This window comes from Heloderma suspectum, chromosome 6, assembly GCF_057233095.1.
Source record: "Heloderma suspectum isolate Gila_16-S chromosome 6, 16-S_ref, whole genome shotgun sequence".
Lineage (NCBI taxonomy): Eukaryota > Metazoa > Chordata > Lepidosauria > Squamata > Helodermatidae > Heloderma > Heloderma suspectum.
In genome coordinates this window covers 111,311,864-111,330,229 of record NC_139463.1, presented here as the reverse complement: position 1 = coordinate 111,330,229, position 18,366 = coordinate 111,311,864, and the positions used below count along the sequence as shown (strand labels likewise).

Sequence of the window (18,366 nt, the reverse complement as noted above, 5' to 3'; positions counted from 1 at the left end):
ATCGGACTTGGCCAAGCACCTTGTCCGCATCCTCTGGCCTCAATAACTGAAATGCTTTGAATAAACCTCGATCAGATGGTGCTCTGGATGCTTCTGCTAGTGGAACTGCAGTAATTGTGGTGTCTAATTCATGACAAATCTGAGTGACTTCATCCATGCAAACTCGTCACAGTGTAATATGGAGGCTTCCACAGTTTCTCTCCCTGGCCCAGAATTTAAAGGGCTGCAAACCACTTCGAAATGCTCCATTGGACAACACCGAGAAGATGCAATGCAGGTGAAAAAGAACTGTCTCCCCCCCTCGCTGCCACAGAGTAGGCTTGATAATGAGTTCTAACCTGTGCTAGGTCAGACACAGCATGGGTTTTCGTCCACCTTTGTTCTAGCCAACTCCTCTCTTGCTTTATTGCCCTCACCTCAGGTGTATAGCAAGGAGCTAGCTGGTCTCTGCTCAGAGGAGGAGGGTGTTTGGGCAGGATCAGGTCATCCACCCGAGTCACCTCTGCATTCCACAGAGCAACTTGGGCTTCGACAGGAGCATCAGCCATACTAGCAGGAAAATCCCCCAAAGCCCTCTGGAATCCATTGGAATCCAGTAGCCTCTGGGCACAGACCATTTTAATGCATCTCCTACACTTGCAGAGGAAAAGGCTGCTGAGAATCTAAACCACAGTAGGAAGTGATTCGACCATGACAAGGGGACAAATGTTAATTCCCCCATTTTCAGATCACCACCCTCTTCCCCAGTCCAGAAAACCATTTCAAGCATGTGTCCCTCTACATGCATTGGGCCAATTACATGTTGGGACAACTCCATGGTTGTCATGGCAGCCATGAAGTCCTGAGCCACCCAGGATACAGCGGCCTTGGCATAGAAGTTGAGATCCCCCAGAACCATCATCCTAGGGATCCTCAAGGCCAAATCTGAGACCACCTCCATCAGATCAGGCAAGCAATCTGATGGATAGTGGGGTGGGGGGTACACCAGTAGAATCCCTAATCTGTCCTGGGCACCCAACATAAAGGTACCCATAAGGTACAGACCATCAGGATCCTCACTCAAATGATCAGGAAGCCTAGAGACGGAGATTAAATTCCTATAGACCATGGCAAACTGCCTCCCCAATTGTTGAGTTGGTGTTGGTGCTGCACCGAGTGTCCAGGCAGGCACAGCTGGGAGAGACTAACTGCTCACAGCTCCCCCACCCAGGTCTCAGTAATACATATCAGGTCTCTCTCATCCACAGTCAAATCAGGGATGAGGGAGTTTTTATTTTAGACCAATCGGACAGTAAGCAGCAACAGCACCATACTCAAGGGCAAGCTGGTGAGGCCACCAGGAAACATCAGAGTGGGGAGCATAGCTGTAAGGTATCTAGCCCCTCTTCTTCTCATCTGACCTGTTAACCCCCCATGGCCATAACTCCCCCTACCTGCCATCAGTCATGGTGGCACCTCCCCTAATCCCATGAGTTACTCAATATATTTCCCAGGCACATATGAAAAGTGTTAAAATATAAAATATAAAACAGTATCAAAGAGAGAACAACAGCTAAGAATGAGCAAGTGAAGGTCTGTTGTTGCCCCTTTCTTCTTGTTCTTCAGAACTGCTCTCCTCTGATGCTATTTGCTGCTATTAGCTTGGTGCAGGTTTCTCTGGAAAGGTCATAGAGTGGGTCTTGCATTTGCTCCTCTGCACATCTCCAAGTCAAACACTAAGTATACACTTAGCATCGAAATATATTGCACGATGAGAAGCCGTGCACTGAGGCACTGCCTCTGGCAGCCCCCACTCTTAAATACCTGTGGGGCAGAAGAGTGGCTGGTCAGTTGAAGGCAGTAGCCAGTGGGAGAGGCCTCAGCAAACTGGCTTCAATAGGAGGCCCCACCTCAAACACAGTCTGGCCATATCACAGCCTGTGAGTGGGGCTGCAAAGATGATTAGGAATTTTGAGATCAGGATGAGTTTATATTGCATTCACACAGCAATGAAGAATAAATAATGCAAGAGTAAGGTACCCCCTCAGTCAACATAACATAAAATGTGATTAAGCTCAACTGAATGACAATGGAACAAATTAGTGGCAAATTATTTACACTGCAATCCTGTCCATGGATCCTCAAAGCCTATCCCACAGAATTGAAGGTAGATTGTTCTAGCTAAGGGATACAGGATTTTAGTCCTAAGTCTTGTTACTTACTCCTGGCTAACCTAACCAAGACAATGGCAACAGAACATTACATTCCTCCATTACTTCTTCTTAGATGGTCCTTGTTGTTCAGTTCAGGCCTCAACACAATGATGTAGCATTTAGGAGAAAAGATACAAATCAGTAAGCCTGCACCAGAGGCTATGATTGAGAAGGCCTCCACTGCAACCATATATTTCCCCCCTTGTGCTCAGGTAGGTGGGAACAAAGGACAGCCAAACACTGCAAAAGACCAACATGCTGAAGGTGATGAATTTGGCTTCATTAAAACTGTCAGGCAACTTTCGGGCTTGGAAAGCCACAGTGAAGCTGACAATGGCCAGGAAACCCAGGAAGCCCAGGATACAGTAAAACATGGTGACTGACCCTTCATTACATTCCCAAACAATCTCCTTAGTCATAGAGTACATGTTGAAATCTGGGAATGGGGGAGAGTTTGACAGCCACACAGTGCAAATAGTCACTTGTATAAGGAAGCAGGAAAGAACGATAGATGATGCCAGTCTTTTCCCCATCCACTTCCTCATGCTGGACCCTGGCTTGGTGGCCATGAAAGCTAAAACCACTATGATGGTTTTGGCCAATACACAAGAAACTGCCACTGAGAACATGATGCCAAATGCAGTCTGTCGAAGGAGACAATTTATTGTCTCAGGTTGGCCAATGAATAGCAAAGTGCAAAGGAAGGAGAGCAAGAGGGAGACAAGGAGAGTGTAGGTGAGGTTCTGGTTGTTGGCTTTGACTATGGCTGTGTCCTTGTGCATAATAAAGATCCAAAGCACCAAAGCTGTGATGAAAGAAAAGGAAAGAGCAACACCAGCCAGAGTGATCCCCAAAGGTTCTCCATAAGACAAGAAAATGATCTCTTTTGGAATGCAGGAATCGTGCTCCTTGTTTGGGTACTGGTCTTCTGGACACTGAAAACAGTCATCCATGTCTAGAAAAGAAAATATCCAGTCTGAAGTATGGCAGCTGTATGTTTATTACACTGAAAAAATCAAGACTCAGTAGGACCATACCCTGAATGAAGATTGCTAACTTGAAAACTGCACATTTCTCTGCATTGCACACATCTCTGAACAGTGAAATTTAATTCTCGGCTCAGAAGGGGGATCCCAAAGTGTGCATTTCAGGTAGAAATGCATATAATAATGTGCATTTCATAGGGAAAATACATACAGTTAAAATTAGTTTTTTTTAACACTTCACAGACAATGAGACAGAATGAGCACATGACTGAACATCTGTGAATCTGAAATGGACAAGAAATAGGGCAATCTGTCCCTCTGTTTGTGTGATCCAGGTCTTTGAACCCAACTCAGCAAGTGTAATTGTGTTTTATTTCTCTCAAGTGTTGAGCAGAAGAGCATTAACATTAGGAGTGCTTGTGTCAGATTCTGCCCTGGGATCACCAACAGCCATCAACAAAAATGGGAAAGAACCTTTTTTGACATCAGGGAAATAAACACCTCTACATCCTAATGACAATATATCTGTAAACTCGACATGTGACATTACTTACCCTTCCGGTTGGAAATTTTCCCTTCTGGACATGGAAAGCATTCATAGCAGCAAAATGGCTTCCCTTCCTTCTTCATCTTACTATAACCCAACTGGCATTTATCATTACAGACAGAAAAGGGCAGTGCCTGTCCAGAAATGAGAATGAATTATGTTTTGCAAGTTTGGATCTCAAGGATTAGGCTGATTTAGAAACCCCACACTATTTCACTCCCCTTGCATCATGACTGGGCAGACTTATGTTTCAAATTAATGAGAGGAGACAATAGGGAAGATACTATGTTAATGGCAGAGCTGTCTGTGCCAGGCTCCTCAATGCAATACTGAACTCAACCAGCTCTGTAAGACAAGGAAGGGTTAGAAGAGGCAGGTGTAAGCAGGCCAGTGCCCTCCATATGTTTGGGAGGGAGGGAGGGAGGGAGGGAGGGAGGGAGTGCAGATGAGTGACTGAGTGACTGACAGGTCCACCTTGTAATTGCAAGGTACATTTTACCGGGTGATCTTATCACTGGGCTTTGCAGAAGGGCAAGAAAGGGACGGTGAGATGGCGGTTCTTACAATGCTAACAGGCTTTGCTGTGGGAAAATTCTTAACCTGGTTTTCCATCATCATATCTCCATAACCCTTACACGTGTCCTTAAACCTTTCAGTTTCTTGCCTGGGTCCACTTCTATGTTGTATGTCATTGTCACATGAATCCCCCTCCCCTCAACGCAGAGGTGAGGGAGAAGGTGGATTTTCTCTCTCCCAAAAAAGAAGACTCCTCTTTTAAATGAAGTGGTGGACCTATCCTTCTGAAACACTGCAGATTTATTCCTTATGCACACCTCTAGGATGTCTGAAATTTTCACAACCATGCTCCAAAAGGAACACAGGGGATTATGCCTGTCTTCTTTGGAGCCCCTCAAAATGTCAAACTGCTCTTGCAGAATACTGAACTCAACCAGCTCTGTAAGGCAAGGAAGAGTTAGAAAAGGCAGGGTTAGAAAACCCAGTGCCCTCCATATGTTTTGGACTTCAAGCCCCACAATCCTGGACCGTTGACCTGGCTTGCTGGGGTTGATGGAAGTTGACATCCAAAACATCTGGAAGGCATCTGGTTGCCTGGATGTGATATAAGGGTTAGGGGTGTGCACTGACTTGGGACAAAGCCTTCAGCCTTAGCGGAACTTCCCCCTTCAGACCATTTCTGGTGCTTCATAAACCCACTCCAGAATGATGCGTCATTAGCGACTTATGTTGCAGAGACACGGAGACTTCATGTCTCCTGCAAATATCATTTTTGATTTCAATTCTCTAGCTGCTGTGATTATGAGAAGGGGAGGGGAGAGGGGAGGGGAGGGGAGGGAGTGCAGGTGAGTGACTGACAAGTCCACCTTGTAATTGCAAGGCACATTTTACCAGGTGATCTTATCATTGGGCTTTGCAGAAAGGCAAGAGAGGGACCATGTGATGGCTGGTCTTACAATCCTAACAGGGTTTGCAATGGGAAAAGCCTTGAACTGGTTTTCTATCATCATTATATCTCCATAACCCTTGCACGTGTCCTTCTTAAACTTTTCAGGTTTCTTGCCTGGATCTGCTTCTATGATGTATGTCATTGTCACATGAATCCCCCCCCCCCAAACACACAGATGAAGGAGGTGGTGTATTATCCCCCCCAAAAAAGAATAATCCTCTTTTACATGTAGTGCTGAACCTATCCTTCTGAAACACTACGGATTTATTACTTATGTACACCTCTAGGTCCGCTACGCTATTAGCATTCCCCTTATTTTCGCCATCTTAGTCTACATAAATCTTGACATAGACTAAGACATGCCAAAATAAGGAATGCAAATGGCGGTGGCCATGGCCACCACCATTTGCATATGTGTGTTGTTGTTGTTTTTTAAGTCAGCCGTGATAGGCTATGTAAACATTTACGTAGCCTATCACAGCTGACTGCAGGGACGCAAATGGCGGCGGTTACGGCTGCCGCCATTTGCGTCCCTGCTAGCCAGTGGCCGGATGTCCAGCTGCTGGAGGAGCCGGCCAGCGGCTCCGCAGAATCCCTGCGGAGCACAGCTGGCTGGCCAGGATTCCGGGGGGGAGGAACAGAGCGCCTCCTCCCCATCCAGGATTCCAGGGGGAGGGACGGAGCGCCTCCCTGCCACACCATCAACATAATCCGCAAAAGATAAGTGACTTTCGTACATCCCTAACCAAGTGTTTCAGGGATCAAACAGCACTAGAAAGAGACATACTTCTGGGTGGGGTGCAGGGAGTAGAACTGTTCATCCAGCTGGCAGGGGCTGCTCACCCAAAGAGAGAGGCTTGTTTCCTGACCCTGTCCAGGCTCCCCCTGCTACTATATTATTATGAATATGGAGAGCAACTAATTTTTCCCCATGTGTGCAGATTTCCCCGAAGAAGCCAAAATCCCCAGTTCTCCAGTGCAGCATCTGAAGGCCCCCACTGAGAGCAGCTCCATCCCTCCATTTTGCCCCATTCCAGCACTCTGCCCCAGAGTTATTGCTTCCAACCCTCCCTTTCTCCCTTTCTCCTTCTCCCTGCTTGTAATGAGAAGCGGCTGTGAACCTGAAAGAGTGTTACTGCAATAAAATGATAAAGTGGAGAATGGACTTCAGATAACAATGGAGAAAAGACTTTACATCAGAGAACCTACAGGATATCAAAGAAGCACAACAGTGCAATAGCGATTTAAGAAAGCAACAGAAAAGTGAAAGAGTGCTTTAGGGCAAGTTACTAAAGTTAGCATTTTACCTTTTCTCTATAGGGGAGTAAGATTTGTTTCTTCTAAGTAAACATGCACAGAAAGGGGGGAGATGTTAAAGATTAAAAGCAGGCTACCTAAGTTGAATGAGTGTCCCCACTACTGTGGTAATGTGAGGGTTCACTGCTGTGCTCCTGGGGATTTTCTCAATGAGAAAAACTACTTCCATTGTGGAAAAAAGAGGGAATGGGGTATCCCTCCCCCTTGAACACCTCATTGCCAGCTTACAACAAACTCCCAGGATTTAATGCAGGGGGACATGGCACACTGCGGCAAAACCACCAGGAAGTTGCTTTCATTTAAAAAGTCAGAGCAAAAGGAGTTTCAGAAAATGCAGCTTTTTAGGAGGGAAGCAGCTGGTTGGCTGTGGATGGGTGATGACATCAACTTTCTAAAGGAATTCAGACTGCTCTGCCTTTACACTAAATTGCTTGTGAAGACTTCAGGGATGGCAGAGAATTCCGCCACGGATCTCGGTGAGGCCGAATGCCAGTGCATTTGGCCCCTGAACTCCGTGGCGGAACGGCCTGCCCCCCCCGCCCCCCCACAGATCCCCCCCGGGATGACACTGAACTGGGGCTGATCTTCCGACCAGCTGTTGCCACCGCCATTTACAGTGTTGTAAACAACAACAACAACAACAACAACAACAACGTGATAGGCTACATAAAGATTTACGTAGCCTATCATAGCTGGGTTTAAAACAAACAAACAAAAAACCCGTGTACGCAAACGTATAAAAAAATGTATAAAAATGTATTTTAAAAAAGTATAACCCCCCCCCCGCATATGCCATTTGCGTTCCTTATTTTTGGCCATCTTAATCTACGTAAATCTTTACGTAGACTATGACGGCGAAAATAAAGGGGAACGCAAATAGCGTAGCGGGCGCTATTTGCGTCCCTTTTTGATTCACCGTTTTAGCCTATGTAAATCTTTATGTAGACTATGACAGCGAAAATAAAGGGGAACGCAAATACCGTAGTGGGTGCTATTTGCGTCCCTTTTTTATTCGCCTTTTTAGCCTACATAAATATTCACGTAGGCTAAAACGGTGAATCAAAAAGGGACGCAAATAGCATCCGCCACGCTATTTGCATTCCCTTTTATTTTCGCCGTCATAGTCTATGTAAAGATTTACATAGATTAAGATGGCCAAAAATAAGGAACGCAAATGGCGGTGGTCGTAGCGGCCGTCATTTGCGTACACGGGTTTTTGGTTTTCTTCCCAGAGCCCTCTGCTGCCAGAAATCCAGCTGTGGATGGCTCTAGCCTGGCTAGGCCTGGCCAGCTGCCACGGAGCACAGCCGGCCGTTGAGGATTCCGGGCGGGAGGGACGGAATGCCTCCCCCCCCCATCAACATAATCCACGGAAAGGTAAGTGACTTTCGTACATCTCTAGAAGACTTCCCCCTGGACTCTACCTGGTTAAACCTGCTGGGCCACACAATGGCTTCCTCCCAGATGGTGATGTTTTCACCTAGAAGGCCTTTAGGATATATCGCTCCAACCTTCGCTCTAATAAAGGACAGGTTTGGGAATGTGACCCAGTTGATAATGTCAAATCCAGCCTCTAACACTCCATTTTGGTCAAAGCAAACTTTTTCTCCAGCACTGTTATTAAATACGACGCTTCTCAGAAAGTAGTCAAGCTAAAATGGAAAAAGAAAAGGGATGCAAGATATGGGTAGTGAACCATGGAAAAGCTCTATGCAGAGTAGTAGGAGACATAGCAGTAGTTGTTAAGTGCTTGAAGTTGCCTATACTGGCCTGTCCGGTTTCTTCTGCTCCCTCACCCACCACAGTGTCCCCCTTTTCCACTCTCTGAGGTCGATCTTCCAACTTCAGTTGCCAGATGGCACAGTTCTTTCCATGCCAGCTGTGATGGACCAGGGGAGGGGGGTCAGATATATGGCTCTCCTTTCTGAGCTCAGTGCATTGTCTCTAACCTTGGAGTGAGAATCCCCACTACCCCATGGCCCCTCAGACAGTGTCTAGGAGGTGTAGGATTGCTCCCTAAATATGCTAGGCTATCATCATCATCATCATCAATAAAATACGTTTTGATGAACACCAGTAAAATATAAGGAAATAATATCAGTAAAACAACTGAACACCTACATCAGAACTCGGGGTGTACGAATTCGCTACCTCGGTCTGTTTTGGGGCATCCGCGGGGTGGGGGGAGGTGATCCGTTCCACCCCCCGGAATCCTCTTTGGCCAGCTCTACTTGGCGGCAATTCTGCGGAGCCGCTGACCAGCTCCGAAGCGCCAGTGATACAGCCACCATGCCGTATCGCTGGCTGAAGGGGACTTGACTGTGGATGCAAATGGCGTCCAGGACACCATTTGTGGCCGTAAAGGCCTTAGTTTAAGCCAAATGCAGCCATTTATGGCTGCATTTACCTTAAACTAAGGCCTTTACAGCCGCAGATGACATCCTGGATGCCATTTGGGTCTGCAGTCAGTCCCTTCAGCCAGCGATACGGCATGGCAGCCGTATCGCTAGACATCCAGAGCTGGAGGATCTGGCTGAAGAGGATTCTGTGGGGAGGCGGAGGTAAGTGTTCCATTCCACCATGGAATCCAGGGGTTTAGATTAGATGCTTTAGAATCCAGCCTCATTGGATTCCATGGCGGAATTCTCCGCCATCGCTAATCAGAACCAGATAAAAGTGGCAGAGTGTAAAACATCAATTCCAGTGTGTTTGAAATGCATTAAAATGTCTTAAAGGATGAAAACATTAGGCAGAGCAATCCAGGGGGCTGTGGTAGAATCTATGGTGTTTGAACCATCACTTCCTATGCCCTGCTGGGCATCTACTGGCAGGGCAGAAAGTGGGGTGGGTGGGAGTATATCACCCCTTTCTTGGGTCTCCTTCAGCCATTCGAATGGTTTCCTCATGTTGCTTCTAGTTAGAGGGAGGGCTGTGCACTGCTTCAGTCTGAAGCCTGAATAACGAGTCGAAGTGGGCCGCTTCCGAGGTGCCTCCATGTGATATGAGGTGGAGCAGAATAGCAATGAGGCACCCCAAAGCAAAGCGGCTTGTATATAGGGATGGGGGAGAATTTCTCCCCGAAACTTCGGGGGGGCGAGTGCCAACGCATTCGGTCCTCCGAAGGTTGTTCGGGGAGAAATTAGCAAATAGCGTTGCCCTTATTTTCGCTGTAGTCTACATAAATCTTTACGTAGACTACAGGGACCAAATAAGGAACGCGAATGGCGGCTCCCTATGGGGGCCGCCATTTGCGTACGCGCTTTTTTTTTTCAAAGTCACCCATGATAGGCTACATGATGATTTACGTAGCCTATCATGGCTGACTTTGCAGATCTAGCCGTGATAGGCTACGTTAATCATTACGTAGCCTATCACAGGGGCGTTGTTTTTTTTTCTTTTGAGGTTCGCGGCCGGGGAGAGGGGGCGCTTCTCCCCTGCCTGAATTTCAGCTGGGCGAGGCGGGAAGCCTCCCCCCCTGGCCTGAACTTCGGGGGGAGCAGTGAAGCGCCTCCCCCCCACCGCGAAGCAAGCTGCGAGACCAGGTAAGTGACTTTCGTGCATCCCTACTTTTATACGAAGTGCAACATCAAACTTGGTCATTCGTTCTGAGCAACCCAGGCAGCCTGGCACCCAAAGTATCAACTTGAGAAACTTGAGTGAGGAGTTGAGGAGGAGGACAGGGGAAGGGAGGAGGAGGAGAAGTACGGACGGAGCTTTGGTGAATGGAAACTCTAGTTGCCAAATCGGGGCTGAACATAACCCAGCCATCTCCTATCAGTGACAGTGGTGCAGGAGTGAGGAAGACTGAATAACTGGAGAAAAATGTCTGTGTTTCAGAGACAGAACATTCTGGTGGCGTTACTAAGGGATGTGAGACACACCCCCATCTGGGTTCTTTGTACACTGCCCCCCAGCCCTTGCTCCACTCACCAGTTGTTCTGCCTCCATCATGATTGCCATGTTTTTAAAAAACCATGGAGATTGGAAGTCTATGTGCACATAGATTTATACCCCCAAAGCACCATGAATCTTGAGCATATGGGCAATTTACAGCTAAGGATGTACGAAACCCCGCTTACCTGGCTCCGCCGGGTTCCGCTCGGGGGGGAGGCGCTCCATCCCCCCCCCCAGAATCCTCGCTGGGGGGGAGGCACTCCGCGCTTCCCCCCAGAATCCTGGCCTGCTGGCTCCGTTCCGCGGGGATTCCGCAGAGCCGCCGGCCGGCTCCACCAGCAGCCAAACATCCAGCCACTGGCTAGCAGGGATGCAAATGGCAGCGGCTGTAGGCACTGCCATTTGCGTCCCTGAATTCAGCCATGATAGGCTACGTAAAGACTTACGTAGCCTATCACGTCTGGGTTAAAAAAAAAAAACGCGTACGCAAATGGTTGCGGCTACAGCCACCGCCATTTGCGTTCCTTATTTTTGGCCATCTTAGTCTACGTAAATATTTACATAGACTAAGACGAAGACAAGAGAGGGGAACGCAAATAGCATAGCGGATGCTACTTGCATTCCCCCTTATTTTCGCTGTCTTAGTCTACGTAAATATTTATGTAGACTAAGATGGCCAAAAATAAGGAACGCAAATGGCGGTGGCCGTAACCGCCTCCATTTGCGTACGCGTTTTTTTTAACCCAGATGTAGGGATGGACGAAAATCACCTGATCCCGACGCTTGCTTTGCGGTGGGGGGGAGGCGCTCCGTCCCTCCCCGCCGAAATTCTGGCCGGGGCGGAGCGCCCTGCCTCTCCAGCCACGAAAGTTCTTCTGCCGGGAAGAAGGTTTTGTTTAAAAAAAGTGATAGGCTACGTAAAGATTTACGTAGCCTATCACGTTTTTTAAACAAAACCTTCTTCCCGGCAGAAGAACTTTCATGGCTGGAGAGGCAGGGCGCTCCCCCCCGGCCAGAATTTCGGCGGGGAGGGACGGAGCGCCTCCCCCCCACCGCAAAGCAAGCGTCGGGATCAGGTGATTTTCGTCCATCCCTACATCTGGGTTAAAAAAAAACGCGTACGCAAATGGCGGCGGTTACGGCCACCGCCATTTGCGTTCCTTATTTTTGGCCATCTTAGTCTACATAAATCTTTACGTAGCCTATCACGGCTAGATTTTCAAAAAACACTGTGATAGGCTACGTAAAAGTTTACGTAGCCTATCATGGCTGACTTTGAAAAAAAAAAAGTGCGTAAGCAAATGGCAGCGCCCATGGGTGCCGCCATTTGCATACACGCGTTTTTTTCTTTTAAATCAGCCGTGATAGGCTACATAAATCTTTACGTAGCCTATCACGTTTGTTGGTTTGTTCATTTTTTTCACTTGGAAATGGCAGCGGCGGCAGCCGGTCGGAAGACCGTCTGCTGCCACCGCAACGCCGCCGCAATGCCGCCGAAACGTCGCCGGGAGCCGCCGCCGCGAGGGACATTCGCCGAAGGTAAGTCCCATCCCGGGGAGGGCGGGGGGGCGGACCGTTTCTCCACCAATTTCGGGGGGCCGAATGCGTTGGCATTCGGCCCCCCAGAGATTCATGGAGAAATTCTCTGACATCCCTAGCCAGATGTGATAGGCTATGTAAGTCTTTACGTAGCCTATCACGAATGGGGAGGGAACAGACTGCAAATGGCAGTGGCGGCGGCAGCCAGTCAGAAGACCAGCTGCTGCCCTGCTGCTGCCGAAGCCGCCACTGGAGCCGCCACCGTCTGGAACATCCACCCCAGGTAAGTCTCGTCCTGGGGGGATCCGTGGGGGGGGTGGGGGTGGCAGGCCATTCCGCCACAGAGTTCGGGGGGCCGAATGCACTGGCATTTGGCCTCACCGAGATCCATGGTGAAATTCTCCGACATCCCTATTTACAGCACTTCTTTGCATATAAGTCTATATGTGCACATAGACTTATTTGCAAAAAGTGCTGTGAATCATCCAGGCAGGAGGAGGAGGGGGTATGGCACATGCCCCCACTGCTCACTAGCTGTCTCCTCCTCATGAGCAGGAGATGGCTAGCAGTTCTTCACAGCCGAGCAGGCAGGAGGAGGCCATGGTGCAGGCTGAGAAGTATAGCTCTTTGCTTTGAGAGTTTTTGTGCAAAGCATCAACTTTCAGCTGCACCTAGCACACAACGTACTGGGCCAAACTATCTGAAATTTGGCTGGTGGGATCCCCTCCATATTGGCAGAGAGTTCCACGAGTTTAATTTATTTATCATGAAAACTGCAAAAAGCTGTGGCAATTTGTTGACCCCTGCAAGTCGAAGGGGAAACACCTAAACTGAGTGATCCAGTTACCGAATAACACTTTGGATCCAGAACTGAGTCAAAGCGGAGGGGGTCCAAATCAGTCCGAGTCAAAACTGGACAGATTCCGAGGGTCTGGAGCCCTCTGGCTTTGCATCTGAAGCAAAGGCCGAGCACAGCCCTAGTTAGAGGGATATAAACTAAGCCAGCTCAAGGCATCCTTGGAACTGCAGGATCCAAGCAGACCCCAATCAGCCTTTGAAACATCCTCATTTGCCTTCTCAGACAGAGTTGCCCTGTAGAATTGTTGACAGACTTTCCCACTGTGGCACAGAGGGAGCTTCTGAGGGTGGAGGTTCATCTTTGCCTGTAGACCTTTCTCTCCATGGAGAGTGAGTTTCACTAAAACCCTTAGCCCTGGGACACTCTCCCAGGGACCACTGGTTTATGGTTTAAACCTTATGCCTAAAAGATATTAAATTCTGCCAGTTAAACTTCTTTGGGGAGACAAATTAAAGATTAAATTTAGGATTAAAATTTAGGAAACATTAAAATGTTTATGCCAGTCATCTAAACAGGTCTTGTATTGGATTGAAACTGTTTTAGCTGTCTGTCATTGTTTCAGATTTTGTATATTTAAATGTTTATGCTGTGTTCATATGAATGGTTGTAAACTGCCCAGAGAGCTTCAGTTATTGGGTGGTATAGAAATGAAATTAATAATAATAATAATAATAATAATAAAAAATATGTCAGCCATGCATGGACATTCTAAGCCGAACTGGTATAAATTTTGAAATGGTGGGAGTGGGGCTGCATTGATTTTGCTGCAGCTGCTGCTGTTAACTACCCTGGCTGCTATAATCTGAACTATGGAAAAAAAACATTGCATTAGGGATGTTTGAGAAATGTGTTTGCAGTGAGCTGGGACAGTTAGCAAATTTTGCCTGTTTTTAATTTGCACAAATTACAGCTGAATTTTGCACAATTTTGTGTAATTTGTGTAAATTGTACCAAGTGTGGCCACAATTTGCAAAAATTATGCACATTTCAGCTGCAAGCTGCACAAATCCGACAAATTTGCAAAAATTACAGCCTGACACAAAAAAGCCTATGCAAAAATTCCCCCGAGCTCAAGGAAAACTCACAGCTCAGCTCACAAATGCAAGGTGAGTTTGGCATGCCATGGAACCCTGTCGAGCCCCAAAAGGACAGGTTTCCAACAGACATCCCTACACTGAAATCCAAGAATCAGTCAATCTACAAAACAGAATTATTAATGAGCACATTATTAAAAGCATGTGTCTCTTAGCTTTTCAGAATTAAAGCAAGAAGAAACCCAGAGTCAGAGTAGAAAAGGACAGTGCACTCTGGTGAAAAGTAAGAAAGGATGGAGGGCAATCAGATACTGCCTGTGGATTCTCAACCAGGACTTTGCATGTGGGCCCCTTTCAAGTAGGGGTGGATGAAAGTCACTTACCTGTCGTCGGAGCTTGTTCGCGGTGGGGGGGAGGCGCTTCGCTGCTCCCCCCGCGAAGTTCAGGCCGGGGTGGAGGCTTCCCGCCTCGCCCCGGCCGAAATTCAGGCCGGGGGGGAGGCTTCCCGCCTCGCCTGGCCGAAATTCAGGCCGAGGAGGAGGCTTCCCGCCTCGCCCGGCCGCGAACTCCAAAGTAAAAAAAAAACAAAAAACCGCCCCCGTGATAGGCTACGTGACGATTAATGTAGCCTATCACGGCTAGATCTGCAAAGTCAGCCGTGATAGGCTACGTTAATCGTCACGTAGCCTATCACGGGTGACTTTAAAAAAAAAAAAGCACTTACACTAATGGCGGCCCCCATAGGGAGCTGCCATTCCCGTTCCTTATTTGGTCGCTGTAATCTACGTAAAGATTTATGTAGACTACGGCGAAAATAAGGGCAACGCAAATAGCATTGACCTTATTTTCGCCGTAGTCTACGTAAATCTTCACGTAGACTACAGCAACCAAATAAGGAACGGGAATGGCGGCTCCCTATGGGGGCCGCCATTATCCGTACGCGCTTTTTTTTTTTTTAAGTCACCCGTGATAGGCTACGTGACGATTTACGTAGCCTATCATGGCTGACTTTGCAAATCTAGCCGTGATAGGCTACGTTAATCGTCACGTACCCTATCACAGGGGCGTTTTTGTTTTTGTTTATTTTATTGCAATGGCAGCGGCGGCAGCTGGTCGAAAGACCAGCTGCCGCTCCCACCCCGCACGAACACCCGCCGAACCGCCGGCCGGACCTGCCGCCGGGAGGGACATGCAAAGGTAAGTCCCATCCCGGGGGGGGTGTGGGGGGCGGGGGGGCGGAGAATTTCTTCCCGAAACTTGTTCGGGGGGCCGAACACATTGGCTCTCGGCCCCCCGAGGTTTCGGGGAGAAATTCTCCACCATCCCTACTTTCAAGCAAGCTCAAATCCTGATCTTCAGCAATTGACAAGCAAAGGAGATGGCTGACCTAAGCCTAACACACAGGGTCTCTCAACCCCTCCTCTATCAAACCACATACTGTATATCAGTGAAGCAACTAGTTAATTATAGATTGAAAATACATTTAAAATCAAATGTAGTTGATACAATAGTTTTATACCACTTGCCCAGGTGGATATACATAATATTAACTTAAGAAAAAAAGAATCTACAACAAGGCTAACATCCCTGCTAGGGATGTACAAAAGTCACTTACCTTTTCACAGATGTGATTCACTGTGGGGGGAGAAGCGCTCCGTCCCTCCCCCCAGAATCCTCGCCGGGGAGAGGAGATCCGATCCCCCCCCCCCGGAATCCTGCCTGGCCTGCTTCGCTCTGCTGCAGCTCCGCAGAGCAGCCGGCCAGGGCTGTCCGCAGCCGGAGTTCCGGCCGCGGACTGGATGCTGCGGATGCAAATGGTGGCCGCTGTAGCGGCTGCCATTTGCGTCCACTCAGGCTGCCATGATAGGCTACGTAAGTATTTACGAAGCCTATCACGGCAGGCAAAAAACAACCACAACAACAACGTACACAAATGGCGGCGGCTACGGCGGCCGCCATTTGCATTCCCTACTTTTAGCCATTTTAGCCTATGTAAATATTTACATAGGCTATTACGGTGAAAAAAAAAAGGGGGAACGCAAATAGCCTACTGGGTGCTATTTGCGTTCCACTTTTTTTTCACCGTAATAGCCTACATAAATATTTACGTAGGCTAAAACGGCTAAAAATAGGGAACACAAGTGGTGGCTGCCATATCCGCCAACATTTGCGTATGCTGTTGTTGGTTTTTTTGCTTGCCGTGATAGGCTACGCAAATACTTATGTAGCCTATCACAGCAAATGGCGGCCACGGCAGCCGGTCGAAAGACCAGCCGCCACCACTGCCAGAGCTGCTGCCACCGGAACATCTGCCCCAGGTAAGCTTCGCCCCAGGGGGAATCTGCAGGGGGGTGGGAGGCCATTCCGCCACAGATTTCGGGGGGCCAAATGCCAGTGCATTCGGCCTCACTGAAATCCGTGGCAGAATTCTCTGCCATCCCTAGTTCCTACACATTCTGGATTCTACTTTTGTTCCCATGGATATGGTGAGTTCTCCTTCATTAGTGTGCTCAGGACATTACCTTCCACGGCTGTTCATGCAGAAGCTTCAGTCTTGCTTCATCCGCTATTGCTCTGTGTTTGAGTGTAGATGAATGCATGTCGTGCAAAGCATGTGCCATGGCATAGACTGCATTGTAGATGCTGTAGCTGTGGCCAGTCATGCTCATTTCAAAAACAGATGCAGGAAGAGTTTCCAGCTTCTCCTCCCCACTGCAGATGGTCCCAACTTGCTTGCCATTCATGGAGTTGGGGAAGGAACATTCAAATGCCTCTTCCCAGAACACCCTCATGAAGCCATCTTCTTTTTCCAAAGTAGGGTTTCTCCTCTGAAGAAATTTCTTGAATCCCAACACCTCCTTTGAGTGAAGTGTGAATGAGAGAGCACCATGGAGGAAGTCTATGTCCCAACTTTTTTGAAAGGGAAGTGATGTGAAATCTACCTGCGCTGTTATAATCCAGATTTTATATCCTTTTTTCATCGGTATATCTTCATATTCTGACAAGCTGGGAAACATTCTTAAAAGTATCATGATCTCAATTTCACCATGTACTACAACTGCATTAGCAGTGCTACTCATGACAACACTGTATGTTCCTATTCCCTCTGCCACCATTCCAGCAACATCATTGGAATAAGTAATTATTGGGAATCTTTCCATGAAATCCAAGCAGATACCTCTCTTGTAAAACATGGGAACCATGTCGTGCACAAACCTCTCTCCATTGATATCATTCGCTGACAACAGCCCAATCCAGGTCCACCTGAAATGAAGCAGTAACTGAACAATCCCCTTGTATTGATGATCCAAATTTGGAAACATCTGATGGTAGAAAACCACTTGTTTTTTCCTATGTACTTCTGGAGCAGAGCCATATATAAGCTTAAGGAAATACATAAAAATGAAAGTAGAACAATTATTTAGGGTGTGTGTGGGGAAAAATGTTTGTGCATAGTGATATACTTTCTAAATGGTTGTCCTTGCATGACTATTTCAATAAATACCAGATTTCACATTTGTATTAACTGAGAGTTGATGAATCGGGAGACTTTATTTTTTTCTCAATTTCCTTTGAAAATGATGGAAAGCACAAGAAGCAAATGCATTGACCAATTCAAGGTGTATGTACCTCTCAAACTCAGTTTCACTCTGTTCCCCCCACCTCCTGATTTTTTTTACTTAATTTTTATTCTACTTTTTATCTTTATAAATGAAATAAAGAATACCAACAACATAATCACCATCTACAGTTTCCAACATTACAGTATTCTTGAGGACACAGTAGGGATGTCAGAGAATTCTACCACCAACTCCAGTGAGGATGGATTCTTTAGAATCCAGCCCCCCAGAATCCGTGGCAGAATGGCCTCCCACCCCCCGCCACCCCGCATAATCCCCCCGGGACGGAGCTTACCTGGGGAGATGCGGCAGCGGCTCTGGCAGGGGCGGCTCCGGCTGGTCTCCTGGCCAGCTGCTGCTGGGCTGCTGCAGCCACAAATGGCGGCCGTTGTAGCAGCCGCCATATGTATCCATGCAGGCAGCCATGATAGGCTACATAAGTATTTACATAGCCTATCACGGTAAAGGTAGCCATGCAAATGGCGTAGCGGCCGCCATTTGTGTGGCTGCCTTTACCATGATAGGCTACATAAATACTTACGTAGCCTATCATGGCAAAGAGCAGGGGCGCAAATGGCATAGGCTATGATAGGCTATGTAAATACTTATGTACCCTATCATGGCTGCCTGCAAGGACACAAATGGTGGCCACTATGATGGCCACCATTTGCGGATGCAGCATCCCAGCTGCAGCTGGAACTCCAGCTGCAGCCAACCCCGGCCAGCAGCTCTGCAGACCCGCCATGGAACAGAGACGGCTGGAGAGGATTCCGGGGGGAGGGACGGAGTGCCTCCCCCACACCGCGGATGCCCTGGCAGGACCCAGATAAGTGTTTCCTACATCCCTAGGACACAGCAACAACCAGAAAAGTAAAAAAAGGAAATATAAAAAGGAAAGAGAAGGCAAAAGATG

At 47.8% G+C, this 18,366-nt stretch overlaps 1 pseudogene across 1 annotated transcript; it reads right to left on the bottom strand.

Annotated features, from left to right (window-relative positions):
- Nucleotides 1-2,238: 2,238 nt before the first annotated feature.
- LOC146342522 (vomeronasal type-2 receptor 26-like) lies at nucleotides 2,239-17,340 on the bottom strand (annotated as a pseudogene). The gene is made up of 4 exons (XR_014784067.1): nucleotides 16,356-17,340; nucleotides 7,932-8,159; nucleotides 3,733-3,859; nucleotides 2,239-3,147 (listed from the first exon to the last, which is right to left on the bottom strand). The product of XR_014784067.1 is annotated as a vomeronasal type-2 receptor 26-like (transcript).
- Nucleotides 17,341-18,366: the final 1,026 nt, after the last annotated feature.